Here is an 18,865-nt window from a genome sequence, read left to right as displayed (position 1 = left end):
TCTTCTTCTTCTTGCCATTAAATTGGAAGCAGAAGCAGCACGAGCTGATTTGATCTACTGAAAGGAAAAAGCAGAACATCTGAGTTGAAACCAGTCAGCTGAAATCATTAAGACAGGAACAAATTCAATGCAGTGTCTCAAGTGGCTTAGCCTGTTACAACTGTTGATACAAGCTAAATACGGTTAACACACAGTGTCAGGGAGCTCCAGTGTGGGAACTAGTGGCTTTAGGTTTGTAGTCATTTAACTTTCATCCATTCATTCATTTAATTCAGGAGGAAGAAATGCCAGGTTGGTGCAGGCTGGTTACATGCATTTAGTCCCATGCTGTCTTTAATTAAATGACTTGGTTCATTTTATGGCTGGGCTGTATGTGGGGTTATATCATGTTATTTGGGCAGGAGTACCTGTCCCCTGTTAGTTTCTCCATAAGTAGAGTTTCTAACTCTTCTAGCACATCTGTGGCTGACAGCTTTTTGGTGGCTCTTTTTACCCCACACTGGTTGTGAGTGTGTAAATAGCCCCACTAGTTATTTTCAGAGCGTTCTCACTCCCGAGGCGTAACATGTCGACGTTTTGTCACGTCCCGCGGCGTTCCTGAGGAACGCGAAAGGAGACCTTCGGCGTTCTTATGGTACGCGGCGGGTTATGGCTGGAATCCAGTGCAATGACGCTCCCGCGGTAGTAGACGTTCCAGCCCTGTATTCCAGCCCTAAACCTAACCTTATCCCTAGCCCTGACCATAACCTTATTCCTGACCTTAACCAGGACTTTAATGATGTTAAATAGCGTGTTTCTAAGCGATTTGAAGAAAAAGAGCGAACATGTGTAGGTTCAGTCCAGACGGTTCTCATATTTCCTCTTTTTCCGAGGTCGTCATTTAGGAACGTGGTGGGTAGCCGAAAACGTAATATGGTGACGATTTGTCACCTAGCGTAAAATGTTACGCTTTGGGAGTGAGAACGGGTTGTTATTTTGGGTTGCAGTTAACTAGGGAGGAAGGGGTGGGTATGCCATGATTAGGTGAATAACAATTATATGTGATACATAAATTTCACAATGCATGCATATATCTCTATCAATTAAACCTGGCCTGAGGGCTGCCATTTTTTACATTCAGTTATTTCTCTTAGAAATGTTGGAACTAAATAATGAATGTGTTACAGTTAAAGTGAAACACTGGTCAGTGTAAATGGCTCATTGGGACACAGAAACCTTTAAATTAAACCTGATATCTAGTGTCAAACAATATCAAAGCTGTAAAAGATGTTTACATTCAGAATTTATAAAACTATTATTGTAAATAAATTCAAACAAGTGAGCTTTTCTCTTTGTGCTGAATATCAACACTGTGGTTTCTTAGACTGTAAGCTGTACTTTAGTGCAACCAGTTGCAGAAGCTGCCACTCCAAATGTCTTTTGATAACAAGAAAAAAATACCTTTTCAGTACACGGCCTGAAGTTCTTCTCCGAAATCTTCTGCAATCGGCTTTGTCTGCTGGTTTGAAGACAATAAACCATAAAAAAGATGATTTAGTCACTTTGTCTGTGTCATGCAGCTCGAATGTGTCGTGTAACGATGTTGAATAGCCGTCGTTATCCCTCTGCTGCGTCAGTAGGATTGTACTGTACAGCATCTCATTGATATGTGAGGAATGCTAATGTAACACGATAACAGACTTACATCATTAAAATATAAAGTGCAGGAGATATTTAGATATTTTTTATATTTATATTACATTTTATAGCTGACGGATATTACTAAATAGATAGAATTTACTAAATAGCTGGATGAACATGAAAAATATGTCTATAATAACAAATGACCATGAGAGCCAGTAGAATTAATTCAGCTGGACACTCAAAAGACGTCCTTAAATGCTCTTTAAGTGGCAGAACAGATGAACAAACAGTTAATCGCTTACTTGAGATGAAATCTGCTCAGCTACTTTGAAAACAGCTTCTAACTGGTTCCTCCTTTAACAGGATGACTGCTCAGGGGTAAGGCCATCATGCAATCCAGCAACCTTTATGGTTCTGCTTTGATTCACCAGGAACTATTAGGGAAACCTTCCAGCGCCTCCTGTGAAAGACACAGGCATAAACACACAAACATTTATTAACATGTTCCACAGTGTTCCAGTTTGATTTTCTTATCCTGTGGACAACAACGTACATGGATGCAGGTTTATTGTTAACTTTTGTAAGGTTTATTTAATGAACATATCCAGCTGCAGCTCCACTGTGATCCTGAACTGGATAAGCACTTAAGAAAATGTGTCAATAAATGGACAAACATCAACTTACTATATTTATCCAAACAGACGGGACCAATAATGCTTCGCTGAGTTAGAGACTTTAACAGACTCTTCTATGTAAGAATGTCTCGTGCTGATATACCTGCAAACTTGACAACAAAGGTTTTTCAGACTACATGTAGCTGTCCTCTATGTCAGCTAACACATTTACATTTATGTCACACTTATTTCTGCTTTCCCATTTTATAATTATTACTTACATTTTGATTAGATACCTTGAGTTTGTAAATGATCAGATTACATAATTGGAATACAATGTATCCAATTCAGGGTTGCGGGAGGATGAAGCCTATCCCAGCTGATACAGGACAAAGACAGGCTGCCAGTTTATTGCAGGGCTAATACAACATGTGTAACAGAAAATCCACTTAAATGTTTGATATTTCTTATAATAATCATAATTATGACTATTATTTAAAGGTTTCTTCATAAATACATTTTGATTTTTTATAACCCCTAAAATATAAACCTGAGCTGTTTCAGATTCTGACCTCTGACCTCAGTGACCTGGCTGTGTCCTCACTGCAGCTCCCTCTTGGAAGTACGTCTGCTTCTTGTCTTCCCCCAGTGTTGACCGCCTGATATCAAGATATCACGTACTGTAACTGAGGAACAAAAAAGGACAAACACTTGCCTTCATTTAAAAGTACATTCATACAGAGATAATCTATGGAAACACACTAGTTCACAGTTTGGGAGGAACCAGTTCCTGTGAAACATTTCTGTATATGAACATCATGTGGAGAATGAATGAAATGAGTTCTTCAGGTGACTCAGCAGTCCCACACTGACAAATGAAATCTAGTTAAACTATTAAGCATATTTGCTCTTCTGAAATCTGTGTTAAACAACAACAAACATAAATTAGTAACAAAAACTACAGCTGAGTATAGGCTTTACAAACCACCAGCAGCCATAATGCTAAATTTTAATCTTCAAATGTTTCTGAGCTGTCTTCAACCTGCTTTTAGCACATTAAAGTCTCAATAAATAAAGTCAATGCAGACTCAATCCTAAATGTTCAGCACACAGAGACACAGAGGTACTGTTTAAAGTTTAGTGTTAACTTGAGTCACTGATCATTCACAGTATTACAGAGTCTGGCAGTCTTTGCATGATGTCCACGTCACTGTAAGTTTCTAGCTGACTCTCAGGTGTGCCAGCAGGAAAGAGTAATAATAACCTGCATCCTGAGGTTTGTCATGCAGGATTAAAGGAGCCAAGCTTTGTTCACACAGCTAGGATTGTATTTTACACTGACCCTGGGTCAGTATCAACTTCAAGAAGACAGCTGTAACTGTTGATAGAAGAATCACACACACATATTTATGGCTTTGCCTTATAGAATTCAGCATCTCAGTGCTCAGGAAATAGGTTTTGCAGCTGTTTGAGCTAAGATTTTCAAGTTATTCACAAATTAAAACCTATACTTTGTGTCGGGCAAGAACTAAATTCAAATGCATGTAACAGTGAGAAACGCGTTTCTCATCAACTTCATAGAGCTTGCTGTAACTTTTGATAGAAGACTCAGACAAACATATTCATGGCTTTATCTTATAGACTTCAATATCCCCCCAATGTGTGTGTGAGTCTTCTCTCAAAATTTACAGCTGTCTTTATGAAGTTTATGGAAAAACGCTTTATTTCACCACGTTAGTGCGTTTCTCGCTATTACATGCATTTGAATGGAGTTCTCGCCCGACACAAAGTATAGGTTTTCAATTTGTGAATAACTTGAAAATCTTAGCTCAAACAGCTGCAAAACCTATTTCCTCAGCACGGAGATGCTGAATTCTATAAGGCAAAGCCATAAATATGTGTGTGTGTGAGTCCTCTATCAAAAGTTACAGCTGTCTTCATGAAGTTGATACTGACCCAGGGTCAGTGTAAAATACAAGTTATTCACATAATGAAAACTTATACTTTGTTTCGTGCAAGAACTCCATTCAAATGCATGTAATAGTCAGAAACGCACTGTCTCGGCGAAATGAAGCCTTTTTGTACAACTTCATGAAGTTAGCTGTAACTTTTGATAAAAGGCTCAAAGCAGAGGGATAACGACGGCTATTCAACATCGTTACACGACACATTCGAGCTGCATGACGCAGACAAAGTGACTAAATCATCTTTTTTGTGGTTTATTGTCTTCAAACCAGCAGACAAAGCCGATTGCAGAAGATGTCGGAGAAGAACTTCAGGCCGTGTACTGAAAAGGTATTTTTTTCTTGTTATCAAAAGACATTTGGAGTGGCAGCTTCTGCAACTGGTTGCACTAAAGTACAGCTTACAGTCTAAGAAACCACAGTGTTGATATTCAGCACAAAGAGAAAAGCTCACTTGTTTGAATTTATTTACAATAATAGTTTTATAAATTCTGAATGTAAACATCTTTTACAGCTTTGATATTGTTTGACACTAGATATCAGGTTTAATTTAAAGGTTTCTGTGTCCCAATGAGCCATTTACACTGACCAGTGTTTCACTTTAACTGTAACACATTCATTATTTAGTTCCAACATTTCTAAGAGAAATAACTGAATGTAAAAAATGGCAGCCCTCAGGCCAGGTTTAATTGATAGAGATATATGCATGCATTGTGAAATTTATGTATCACATATAATTGTTATTCACCTAATCATGGCATACCCACCCCTTCCTCCCTAGTTAACTGCAACCCAAAATAACTAGTGGGGCTATTTACACACTCACAACCAGTGTGGGGTAAAAAGAGCCACCAAAAAGCTGTCAGCCACAGATGTGCTAGAAGAGTTAGAAACTCTACTTATGGAGAAACTTTCTAAGTCTAACAGGGGACAGGTACTCCTGCCCAAATAACATGATATAACCCCACATACAGCCCAGCCATAAAATGAACCAAGTCATTTAATTAAAGACAGCATGGGACCAAATGCATGTAACCAGCCTGCACCAACCTGGCATTTCTTCCTCCTGAATTAAATGAATGAATGGATGAAAGTTAAATGACTACAAACCTAAAGCCACTAGTTCCCACACTGGAGCTCCCTGACACTGTGTGTTAACCGTATTTAGCTTGTATCAACAGTTGTAACAGGCTAAGCCACTTGAGACACTGCATTGAATTTGTTCCTGTCTTAATGATTTCAGCTGACTGGTTTCAACTCAGATGTTCTGCTTTTTCCTTTCAGTAGATCAAATCAGCTCGTGCTGCTTCTGCTTCCAATTTAATGGCAAGAAGAAGAAGAAGAATGCTTCAGCGAAGTGGCGTTCATGGTCTCAGTGAACAGTCATGGTCACACACTGCATGTGGTTTTAAAAGCAACATGTCTGTTCAGTACAACGATCGAGATGTGTAATATTAGTGCAGCTACGGTTTGTTCTTGAACATCAGTTCTGTTTTCTACTTTGATCACTTAGACCAAAAAAGTGTTGTTTTCAGATTCTTTCTTTTAAATCTATAAAGCACCTGCTCATTTTTTATTACAATTAGTTTCACATAAATGTTAGTTTTTCCTTTATGATCTTTTAATGCTTACACTACACTGTACACATTAGAGACATTTCTGTTACCTGTTTCTGTTGACTCAGAGTTGTGAAATGTTCTTTTATTTAATGCACAATATGAAGTTCATAATTTTCTTACAAATAAAACTCTAATGACAAACATGAACAGCTGTGCTTATTTCTGAGACATGAGTTTTTGAATGTGTTTAGACAGTGTGCATCTGTAATCTGAAACTGTAATGGTGAACCTGAGGTGATGGTCAACAGAAGGCTAATATATATCAATATAAAACAATATTGAAGTAATGTCTTTACCCCCTGCAGAGTGTGGACGCTGTGCACTCAATCACCTTATTCACTGTAGTAAACATGCACCGCTAGCTCAAGTGACTGACTGTCTCCATGGTTACATCGTATATTATTAGCTATGTAAACAGCTTCCATAGATACCGCCATAGCTCTCTGCAGCTGTAACACTTTCACACTTTGCAAATCATTTCACGATTTTGATAGTTATGAAGACAGAATATGTTTTTAAGGTCATGCTAGGCGGTTGCTATGGTGGTTGCTGTGGACTTGGCTGGACCGCGTCCGATTCCTGTTATTAGCTGTCCGCCGTAGGAAGGCTGCGTTCCATTTACAAGTAGTGACAGTCTGCCGCAACTCGAACTCAAACCCCGCTTTGTTCTTTAATTATAGGCCTTTTATAGCCGTTCATGACACGGGCACACACACACACATAAAGCACTTTGCCTCACCATGAGAATGGAACTTTACCTAAGCTAACCTTTAAAATATCTGATATAGGATAGAAAAATTGAAGCAACCAGAGATTTAATGATGAAGACTCTGGGTTCTGTAGTGACCTGAATGACTCTTTGCATACAATTTATTGAAGAGGACTTTAGAATGCACTTTACATTTAGACTGTTGCTGTTTAATTTTTTACATTGTTGCGGTGTTATGTCATGAATAAAGTTCACCTGCTGGGGGTTTGATGGATCAGATCATCATAATCAATGGGTCCTGAGGTTGGCGGGACTGTCTCTGGTGATGTCACCATGAAGGAACAGCATCTGGCACGTGTTGCTGAAACATCCCAGTACACTGGTGTAGTTTCCTCTCCAGCTGTTTGACATTTGACACTTCAACATTAAGGAGAAGAAGAAGAAACAGTGTTAGGTCAGGTGACCACATGGTTTCTAAAGTAACTGACAGGAAGTAACCAGGCCGTTAGAAATGGATGGCATGTGTTTAGAGTTACTGGAGTTGGGTAACATCTGTGTGCAGAAGCACACAGATGAAGGATCAGATGCTGAATGTTGCAGGAACATGCTCGTGCGGTGGTCATTCAGTGCTGCTCCGGCAGGTTAGACAGTCCAAGACTGATATACTGCCCATCTGAGAGTTTGAAAACACACATGCAAAGATTTATTTTGTATTACAGTCAAAGTTGGATGTTCATTTTTGTCCTTTAAAAATGTTTGTGTATTTGAAAGCGCTAACATTTAAGGATGACTTGGATCGTCTCCTTTAAAGGGGAGACAAGTGTATCCACTGATCCACGTCACTTTACCTGGATGATGACTCCTCTCCCCCTCACTCAGAAACGCTCCTAATATAACCAAGCAAATAAATAATATTGAAGATTTACTTACATCATTACAAAAACAGGAAAAACATCTCCCTTTGATTCTATTTCTCCATTCCTGCTGAACATCAGGCAACAAATATCTCAATAAATCACAGTAAAGCACATGTTTTCTCTGCTTTGTCTAACCTCTGCAGAGCCTCTGTCAAGAAAAACATATCTGTAAGCATAAAACAAATATACATTTCATAACACGTCACTGGACAAACCTCGGTCAGTTGATTTCCTCTGTGCAGTGCAGACGAACATCAGTCAGCAAGTCAAGGTGGTGAGATGGACTGGTGTCCTTTGTGACTCTGCTGGTTCTTCTGAGGAAATACCACCGTCTCTCCACACCGTCACCATCTGTGAGCACAAACTGCTGCTCTGCTCTGCCAGCATGTAGGAAATCACATATCACACACACAGGGGTGAAGAAACATTAGAACTCAACTTTGGATACTTTAGATCTAAACAGATCAAAGTAGCTCTTAGCTTCAACAATCAGTGAACAGACAAACAATGATACCATACTGATTCTGTATGAATACAATATGGTATTTTCAATACAGGTGTCAAATTAATTTACTAAAACTAATACAGATATATGTATTTTTTTTTTTATAAATTCGTTTGCTAAATTATAAGAATATATATTTTTTCATTTAACAATTGCAACTGAAAGAAATTAAATATTGAACAAAAATATATTGTCACATTCTGAGCATGCTCAGCATGCTGACAGACTTGAAGTTGCTACAGATTTTAAGAAGTGATAATTATAGGGAAAAAACTTCTCTTTTTCATCCGTTTAATCAAACATTTGATGCCTTAGATGTCTCAGTCCTATAGCATTCTGCAACTACAACTAAGCTGAAGCTTGGATTTGGCTGCAGGTGCCCTGTACATCCTTCTCAACATGTGGGTACCATTTAATCACACTTCTTCCTGAGCTTTGCTTTGTCACAAGACCAAAGGTGGCATCCCGTGTCACGGTCATATCATCATCCAGAAGAAACATTTGAAGAAACATCATGGAGAAGAAACATTTACGCGCCTCCCGGTTTTGTTTTCTGATCCTGCAAAAAGACTGAGGACAACAAAGCCCAGAGAACACGAGATACACAACATCCAACATTCAGACTCAACAGCCTCCATAAATGAAGAGCACCAGGTTGGTTCAGTTATAGTAGATGTCATGGAATTTTTTAAATAAAGTCTGCAACACAGAAAGAGCTGTGATCATGCTATTTATTACTGTGCACAGGAGAGCAAACACACATCAAACATCACAGTTCAGTCATGTCAGCTCTGCCACTTCACGTGTCTCGCTATGAAACCTAACGGATCAATGGTTATGCTGTTTTGTGCCCTTGACGTTATCAGCACCTGTAAAGGGAGTTGTTTTCTCAAACTGCTGAAGTAAGTTCATCTAGTTTTAGAAACCTTCATTGAACAGTCTATAACAGTGTCACAACTAAGCATATGCATAAGCACTTAAATGCTTTAAATGAGAATAACATAAAATTTCTATTACAGGAGCTAGAGCCTGTCCCAGTAGTCATAGGTAGAGCACACCTGGACAGGTCACCAGTCTGTCAGAGGACTAACACAGATGCAGCCTGACTCAATCCTAAATGTTCAGCACACAGAGACACAGAGGTACCGTTTAAAGTTTAGTGTTAACTTGAGTCACTGATCATTCGCAGTATTACAGAGTCTGGCAGTCTTTGCATGATGTCCACGTCACTGTAAGTTTCTAGCTGACTCTCAGGTGTGACAGGTGTGCCAGCAGGAAAGAGTAATAATAGCCTGCATCCTGAGGTTTTTCATGCAGGATTAAAGGAGCCAGGCTTTGTTCACACAGCTAGGATTGTATTTTACACTGACCCTGGGTCAGTATAAGTATCATACAGTTTAAACGAAGCACTGAAACTTGCACATATTTATTACAGATGCACTGAAGCTAATCGAGATATTTGCTGTCAGTCTGTGGCTGCGATTAAACACTTTACTGGAAACTTTATTAACTAGTAACTTCGTCAGTCATGACAGAAGCTAATATTTCTGTGCTAACATCGTTTAAACAGTAACAGCTTTACTCCAATATAAGCTAACGTTTACACCGTAACTTTAAGCTAGCACCATAAAGACGGTAAAACACGTAATAACATCTACAAATGCATCTTAAAGCTGTTATATTAGCACTCGGTGTATTACTAACATAACCACATTAACATTATTGACACTCGCTGGTCTGACTTTTAATAGTCATTCTATAAATGCTGTCCGTTTAAACGGTCTTACCTGTACACACTCCTGTATCCACCGGATTGCAGCCAGAGTGGATTCTGGAGTCTTCCCACGCTCCTGTTAGTGATCCTCCATCTGGATGGATGATAACAACCTTCTGAACAATCTAGCAGGAGATGGTCCATATCTAGGGGATATGGACTGACAACAGCCGAAGCGGGTGAATAAAGTCACCCAGTCGCTAGCTGTGCGATTACCCAGCATACACCAGCACAATATTAGGCACAGCACCACCATAGACATTTTCAGTGGTTTTGAATGCAGGACATGGTTATCTTACCTTGTAAAATGCATGACAATAAAACAGCTAACCACCATAAAATGGTATTGTGTATGTATGTATGTGCATGTGTGTGTGTGTGTGTGAGAGAGAGAGAGAGAGAGGGGGGGGGGGGGGGGGGGGGGGGAGAGAGATCAAAGGCGTGCGCTTATGTTTTTTCTTGATCAAGAGTGTGCCTCCTCTCTCTTATTGGATGTATGGTATAGCATGTTTATTCAGGTGCACCTTTGAAGTCTATGAGAATACTTTGCAGCCTGGTCTGAGTGGTCATTTCTGCACAGACACAATGAAGCGTGCACTCAGTTTAGAGGAGGCTGTTGCTGCAGTTTTGCACTCTCCACAAGCAGTGGAGATACTTCTGACAGCGAAGAAGAATTTTTGCCAGGCACCGAGGAGCTTTGCAGCTCATGTGCGGAGGAGGAGAAGGAGAAGGAGGAAGAAGAGCAGGAGGAAGAGACAAGACTGGAGGATGGCCAGTGGAGATCTAAAAATGGAGAAATCATGTGGCAACCCACACACGAAGAGGTCCTGCCATTTTTTCCTCCCCCCATTTTAACCCCAGGACCAACCCATTATGCAATTCGTATAGGATCAGCAGCCCTGTGAGCACTTTCCATCTTTTTTTTGCAGAGGACATTATGCAGCTAATCCTGCATTTCACCAACCTGCAGGGGCAACAGGTCAGTAAAAGACTGGAAGATGAGGAGTTGCAGGCTTACATGGGGCTTGTGATGCTGGCTGGCCTGTACAGGTCTCAACATGAAACGACAACAAGCCTGTGAAATGGGGAGACAGGGCTCTTCTGCTTCATGCTACCATGTCAAAAAAAAAAATGATTTGAGCAAATTAATCGGGCAGTAAGATTCGATGATCGTCTCTCCCGTCCAGGTCGCTAGGGGGGGGGGGCAAGGCTGTGGTTTCCTACATCCCCAAGCAAAGAAAAAAGGTTGTCTTATTGAGCACCAGGCACCGTGAGCTACAAGTCCAGGACTCTGGGAAGAGAAAGCCCCACATCATCCTGGATTATAACAAATGCAAAGGGACTGTGGATCATTTGGACCAGGTAAGCACAATTATAAGTAATTTATTTGCCAAATTGTTTACCGTTTCTCATTGTTATAACTGATAAAGTCAGATAATGTGATTATAATAGTTTTGATATGAGATGATAGTTTTAGACTATGATAGTTTTGATAGTTACAGTAAGGAGGGGGGGGGGGGGGGGGGTCCAGTTTGACGCCCACAGGCAGAAAGAATCTCTTGCTTATGGCTGTATAAATCTGTTCATGTCACCTGATCATTTCTTTTTGTTTTGCAGGTTTGTAGCAACTACTCCTGCCGTAGAAGGACACGTAGGTGGCCCATGTGTCTGTTCTACCACATGATCGAGGTAAGCTGCTATAATGCTTTCATTCAAGACAGCTGTAACTTTTGATAGAAGACGCATATAAACATATTTATGGCTTTATCTTATAAAGTTCGATATCCCCGTGTTGAGCAAACAGGTTTTGCAGCTGTTTGATCTAAGATTTTCAAGTTATTCACAAAATGAATACCTATACTTTGTTTCGTGCGACAACTCCATTCAAATGCATGTAATAGTCAGAAACGCACTGTCTTGGCGAAATAAAGCGTTTACAACTTCATGAAGACAGCTCTAACTTTTGATAGGAGACTCAGATATGCGTATTTATGGCTTTATCTGATCGAATTCAATATCCCCGTGTTGAGCAAACAGTTTTAAAGCTATGTGAGCTAAGATTTTCAAGTTATTCACAAGATGAAAACCTATACTTTGTTTCGTGCGAGAACTCCATTCAAATGCATGTAATAGTCAGAAACGCACGGTCTCGGCGAAATAAAGTGTTTTTGTACAGCTTGAAGTTACCTGTAACTTTTGATAGAAGGCTCAGACACACATCAATATGGCTTTGCCTTATACAATTCAGCATCTCCGTGCTGGGGAAACAGGTTTTGCAGCTGTTTGAGCCAAGAGCTTCCAGTTATTGAAAAAATGAAAGCCTATACTTTGTTTCGTGCGAGAACTCCATTCAAATGCATGTAAAAGTCAGAAACGCACTGTCTCGGCGAAATAAAGGGTTTACAACTTCATGAAGACAGCTGTAACTTTTGATAGGAAACTCAGATATACGTATTTATGGCTTTATCTTATAGAATTCAATATCCCCGTTGAGCAAACAGTTTTAAAGCTATGTGAGCTAAGATTTTTAAGTTATTCACAAAATAAAAAGCTATACTTTGTTTCGTGTGAGAACTCCATTTATGTTACGCCCCTAATCTAGGCGTGTAGGGACGCACATAAGGTTGGAGGAGAGAGATACAAATCCCCGCCCTGGTTCCCAAGCCAAACATCCAAACCAGTTGTGAGTAAAAAAAAGGTGATTTTATTTAAGGACAAGAAGCATAGCTCCAGGGTGAGCCCAGGCCAAAATAATAAACAAAACCAACTAAGACCCACCAGCAAAGACTAACTAAACCCTAGGAAAGAAAAAGAACAAACAAATGACAGAGCTATCCCTCGCTCCCTGACCAAGAAAACAGGAGAAAACGATTCCAAAAGAAAAGGCAGCTCACCCCTTCCGCTTCAGCCCACGAGTGCCTAAGCTCTCAGCTAATGCACTAGGAGCGGCTTTTACAATTCACCCTCACACAAATACACAAGATAAGCACAGGCTGGGAAAACCATGGTCAGGACCGCCACGGCTGTCAGGCTACTCGCTCGTTGCACACACTCTCTCCCTCTCTCCCCTCTGGAGCTGTCAGAGCGGCTTTTTGAACGTGGTCACCTGTTCCATGGTCCAATCAGCTGCTCACTACTCTTCATTAGGGGAGGGACCTGTAAAGTGTCTTAAACACAGTAAAGAGACACGTCTCGCATGTAATAGTCAGAAACGCACTATCTTTGCAAAATAAAGCCTTTTTGTACAACTTCATGAAGTTAGCTGTAACTTTTGATAGAAGATTCAGATTTACGTAGTTATGGCTTTATCTTATAATATTCAGTATCCCCGTGTTGAGCAAACAGGTTTGAGCTAACATTTTCGAGTTATTCACATAATGAAAACCTATACTTTGTTTCGTGCGAGAACTGCATTCAAATGCATGTAATAGTCAGAAACGCACTGTCTCGGCGAAATAAAGTGTTTTTGTACAGCTTCATGAAGACAGCTGTAACTTTTGATAGAAGGCTCAGATTGATGTATTTATGGTTTTATCTTATAGAATTCAATATCCCCGTGCTGGGAAAACAGATTTTGCAGCTGTGTGAGCTAAGATTTCCAAGTTATACACATAATGAAAATCTATACTTTGTTTCGGTCGAGTTCCCCATTCAAATGCATGTAACAGTGAGAAACGCACTGTCTTGGCGAAAGAAAGCGTTTTTGTACAACTTCATATAAATAGCTGTAACTTTTGATAGAAGACTCGGATACACATGTTTATGGCTTTATCTTATAGAACTCAAGGTCCCCGTGCTGGGCAAACAAAACAGGTTTTGCAGCTGTTTGAGCTAAGATTTTAAAATTATTCACATAATGAAAACCTATACTTTGTTTCGGGCGAGTTCCCCATTCAAATGCATGCAACAGTGAGAAACGCACTGTCTTGGCGAAATAAAGCGTTTTTGTACAACTTCATATAAATAGCTGTAACTTTTGATAGAAGACTCGGATACACATGTTTATGGCTTTATCTTATAGAACTCAAGGTCCCCGTGCTGGGAAAAAAGAACAGGTTTTGCAGCTGTTTGAGCCAAGATTTCCAAGTTATACACATAATGAAAACCTATACTTTGTTTCGGGCGAGTTCCCCATTCAAATGCATGCAACAGTGAGAAACGCACTGTCTTGGCGAAATAAAGCGTTTTTGAACAACTTCATATAAATAGCTGTAACTTTTGATAGAAGACTCAGACAAACATGTTTATGGCTTTATCTTATAGAACTCAAGGTCCCCGTGCTGGGGAAAAAAGAACAGGTTTTGCAGCTGTTTGAGCTAAGATTTCCAAGTTATACACATAATGAAAACCTATACTTTGTTTCGGTCGAGTTCCCCATTCAAATGCATGTAACAGTGAGAAACGCACTGTCTTGGCGAAAGAAAGCGTTTTTGTACAACTTCATATAAATAGCTGTAACTTTTGATAGAAGACTCAGACAAACATGTTTATGGCTTTATCTTATAGAACTCAAGGTCCCCGTGCTGGGAAAACAGGATTTGCAGCTGTTTGAGCTAAGATTTTCAAGTTATACACATAATGAAAACCTATACTTTGTTTCGGTCGAGTTCCCCATTCAAATGCATGTAACAGTGAGAAACGCACTGTCTTGGCGAAAGAAAGCGTTTTTGTACAACTTCATATAAATAGCTGTAACTTTTGATAGAAGACTCAGACAAACATGTTTATGGCTTTATCTTATAGAACTCAAGGTCCCCGTGCTGGGAAAACAGGATTTGCAGCTGTTGGAGCTAAGATTTTCAAGTTATACACATAATGAAAACCTATACTTTGTTTCGGTCGAGTTCCCCATTCAAATGCATGTAACAGTGAGAAACGCACTGTCTTGGCGAAAGAAAGCGTTTTTGTACAACTTCATATAAATAGCTGTAACTTTTGATAGAAGACTCGGATACACATGTTTATGGCTTTATCTTATAGAACTCAAGGTCCCCGTGCTGGGAAAAAAGAACAGGTTTTGCAGCTGTTTGAGCCAAGATTTCCAAGTTATACACATAATGAAAACCTATACTTTGTTTCGGGCGAGTTCCCCATTCAAATGCATGCAACAGTGAGAAACGCACTGTCTTGGCGAAATAAAGCGTTTTTGAACAACTTCATATAAATAGCTGTAACTTTTGATAGAAGACTCAGACAAACATGTTTATGGCTTTATCTTATAGAACTCAAGGTCCCCGTGCTGGGAAAACAAAACAGGTTTTGCAGCTGTTGGAGCTAAGATTTCCAAGTTATACACATAATGAAAACCTATACTTTGTTTCGGTCGAGTTCCCCATTCAAATGCATGTAACAGTGAGAAACGCACTGTCTTGGCGAAAGAAAGCGTTTTTGTACAACTTCATATAAATAGCTGTAACTTTTGATAGAAGACTCAGACAAACATGTTTATGGCTTTATCTTATAGAACTCAAGGTCCCCGTGCTGGGAAAACAGGATTTGCAGCTGTTGGAGCTAAGATTTTCAAGTTATACACATAATGAAAACCTATACTTTGTTTCGGTCGAGTTCCCCATTCAAATGCATGTAACAGTGAGAAACGCACTGTCTTGGCGAAAGAAAGCGTTTTTGTACAACTTCATATAAATAGCTGTAACTTTTGATAGAAGACTCAGACAAACATGTTTATGGCTTTATCTTATAGAACTCAAGGTCCCCGTGCTGGGAAAACAGGTTTTGCAGCTGTTGGAGCTAAGATTTTCAAGTTATACACATAATGAAAACCTATACTTTGTTTCGGTCGAGTTCCCCATTCAAATGCATGTAACAGTGAGAAACGCACTGTCTTGGCGAAAGAAAGCGTTTTTGTACAACTTCATATAAATAGCTGTAACTTTTGATAGAAGACTCAGACAAACATGTTTATGGCTTTATCTTATAGAACTCAAGGTCCCCGTGCTGGGAAAACAGGTTTTGCAGCTGTTTGAGCTAAGATTTCCAAGTTATACACATAATGAAAACCTATACTTTGTTTCGGTCGAGTTCGGTCGAGTTTCGGTCCCCATGCTGGGAAAACAGGATTTGCAGCTGTTGGAGCTAAGATTTTCAAGTTATACACATAATGAAAACCTATACTTTGTTTCGGTCGAGTTCCCCATTCAAATGCATGTAACAGTGAGAAACGCACTGTCTTGGCGAAAGAAAGCGTTTTTGTACAACTTCATATAAATAGCTGTAACTTTTGATAGAAGACTCAGACAAACATGTTTATGGCTTTATCTTATAGAACTCAAGGTCCCCGTGCTGGGAAAACAGGATTTGCAGCTGTTGGAGCTAAGATTTCCAAGTTATACACATAATGAAAACCTATACTTTGTTTCGGTCGAGTTCCCCATTCAAATGCATGTAACAGTGAGAAACGCACTGTCTTGGCGAAAGAAAGCGTTTTTGTACAACTTCATATAAATAGCTGTAACTTTTGATAGAAGACTCAGACAAACATGTTTATGGCTTTATCTTATAGAACTCAAGGTCCCCGTGCTGGGAAAACAGGTTTTGCAGCTGTTTGAGCTAAGATTTCCAAGTTATACACATAATGAAAACCTATACTTTGTTTCGGTCGAGTTCCCCATTCAAATGCATGTAACAGTGAGAAACGCACTGTCTTGGCGAAAGAAAGCGTTTTTGTACAACTTCATATAAATAGCTGTAACTTTTGATAGAAGACTCAGACAAACATGTTTATGGCTTTATCTTATAGAACTCAAGGTCCCCGTGCTGGGAAAAAAGAACAGGTTTTGCAGCTGTTTGAGCTAAGATTTCCAAGTTATACACATAATGAAAACCTATACTTTGTTTCGGTCGAGTTCCCCATTTAAATGCATGTAACAGTGAGAAACGCACTGTCTTGGCGAAAGAAAGCGTTTTTGTACAACTTCATATAAATAGCTGTAACTTTTGATAGAAGACTCAGACAAACATGTTTATGGCTTTATCTTATAGAACTCAAGGTCCCCGTGCTGGGAAAACAGGATTTGCAGCTGTTGGAGCTAAGATTTTCAAGTTATACACATAATGAAAACCTATACTTTGTTTCGGTCGAGTTCCCCATTTAAATGCATGTAACAGTGAGAAACGCACTGTCTTGGCGAAAGAAAGCGTTTTTGTACAACTTCATATAAATAGCTGTAACTTTTGATAGAAGACTCAGACAAACATGTTTATGGCTTTATCTTATAGAACTCAAGGTCCCCGTGCTGGGAAAAAAGAACAGGTTTTGCAGCTGTTGGAGCTAAGATTTCCAAGTTATACACATAATGAAAACCTATACTTTGTTTCGGTCGAGTTCCCCATTCAAATGCATGTAACAGTGAGAAACGCACTGTCTTGGCGAAAGAAAGCGTTTTTGTACAACTTCATATAAATAGCTGTAACTTTTGATAGAAGACTCAGACAAACATGTTTATGGCTTTATCTTATAGAACTCAAGGTCCCCGTGCTGGGAAAACAGGATTTGCAGCTGTTGGAGCTAAGATTTTCAAGTTATACACATAATGAAAACCTATACTTTGTTTCGGTCGAGTTCCCCATTCAAATGCATGTAACAGTGAGAAACGCACTGTCTTGGCGAAAGAAAGCGTTTTTGTACAACTTCATATAAATAGCTGTAACTTTTGATAGAAGACTCAGACAAACATGTTTATGGCTTTATCTTATAGAACTCAAGGTCCCCGTGCTGGGAAAACAGGTTTTGCAGCTGTTTGAGCTAAGATTTCCAAGTTATACACATAATGAAAACCTATACTTTGTTTCGGTCGAGTTCGGTCGAGTTTCGGTCCCCATGCTGGGAAAACAGGATTTGCAGCTGTTGGAGCTAAGATTTTCAAGTTATACACATAATGAAAACCTATACTTTGTTTCGGTCGAGTTCCCCATTCAAATGCATGTAACAGTGAGAAACGCACTGTCTTGGCGAAAGAAAGCGTTTTTGTACAACTTCATATAAATAGCTGTAACTTTTGATAGAAGACTCAGACAAACATGTTTATGGCTTTATCTTATAGAACTCAAGGTCCCCGTGCTGGGAAAACAGGATTTGCAGCTGTTGGAGCTAAGATTTCCAAGTTATACACATAATGAAAACCTATACTTTGTTTCGGTCGAGTTCCCCATTCAAATGCATGTAACAGTGAGAAACGCACTGTCTTGGCGAAAGAAAGCGTTTTTGTACAACTTCATATAAATAGCTGTAACTTTTGATAGAAGACTCAGACAAACATGTTTATGGCTTTATCTTATAGAACTCAAGGTCCCCGTGCTGGGAAAACAGGTTTTGCAGCTGTTTGAGCTAAGATTTCCAAGTTATACACATAATGAAAACCTATACTTTGTTTCGGTCGAGTTCCCCATTCAAATGCACGTAACAGTGAGAAACGCACTGTCTTGGCGAAAGAAAGCGTTTTTGTACAACTTCATATAAATAGCTGTAACTTTTGATAGAAGACTCAGACAAACATGTTTATGGCTTTATCTTATAGAACTCAAGGTCCCCGTGCTGGGAAAAAAGAACAGGTTTTGCAGCTGTTTGAGCTAAGATTTCCAAGTTATACACATAATGAAAACCTATACTTTGTTTCGGTCGAGTTCCCCATTTAAATGCATGTAACAGTGAGAAACGCACTGTCTTGGCGAAAGAAAGCGTTTTTGTACAACTTCATATAAATAGCTGTAACTTTTGATAGAAGACTCAGACAAACATGTTTATGGCTTTATCTTATAGAACTCAAGGTCCCCGTGCTGGGAAAACAGGATTTGCAGCTGTTGGAGCTAAGATTTTCAAGTTATACACATAATGAAAACCTATACTTTGTTTCGGTCGAGTTCCCCATTTAAATGCATGTAACAGTGAGAAACGCACTGTCTTGGCGAAAGAAAGCGTTTTTGTACAACTTCATATAAATAGCTGTAACTTTTGATAGAAGACTCAGACAAACATGTTTATGGCTTTATCTTATAGAACTCAAGGTCCCCGTGCTGGGAAAAAAGAACAGGTTTTGCAGCTGTTGGAGCTAAGATTTCCAAGTTATACACATAATGAAAACCTATACTTTGTTTCGGTCGAGTTCCCCATTCAAATGCATGTA

General features: G+C 39.4%; 1 long non-coding RNA gene across 9 annotated transcripts; it reads right to left on the bottom strand.

Annotated features, from left to right (window-relative positions):
• Positions 1 to 457: 457 nt before the first annotated feature.
• Positions 458 to 10,106, bottom strand: LOC146690167 (uncharacterized). 9 transcript variants are annotated; one of them, XR_014915656.1, is made up of 7 exons: positions 9,739 to 10,106; positions 7,662 to 8,521; positions 7,308 to 7,416; positions 6,785 to 7,202; positions 2,810 to 2,923; positions 1,926 to 2,083; positions 461 to 1,498 (listed from the first exon to the last, which is right to left on the bottom strand). It is a non-coding gene; the product is annotated as an uncharacterized LOC146690167 (long non-coding RNA). The 9 variants fall into 9 exon arrangements; XR_014915654.1 differs by having other exon boundaries at positions 463 to 1,498; positions 7,662 to 7,823; positions 8,361 to 10,106; XR_014915652.1 differs by having other exon boundaries at positions 464 to 1,498; positions 7,662 to 9,929; positions 10,025 to 10,106.
• Positions 10,107 to 18,865: the final 8,759 nt, after the last annotated feature.

Source organism: Copadichromis virginalis, linkage group LG16 (genome assembly GCF_057382275.1).
Source record: "Copadichromis virginalis isolate Kocher_CV1m ecotype Utaka linkage group LG16, C_Virginalis_male_GT1.1, whole genome shotgun sequence".
Classification (NCBI taxonomy): domain Eukaryota; kingdom Metazoa; phylum Chordata; class Actinopteri; order Cichliformes; family Cichlidae; genus Copadichromis; species Copadichromis virginalis.
This window is presented reverse-complemented; position numbering and strand designations above follow the sequence as displayed.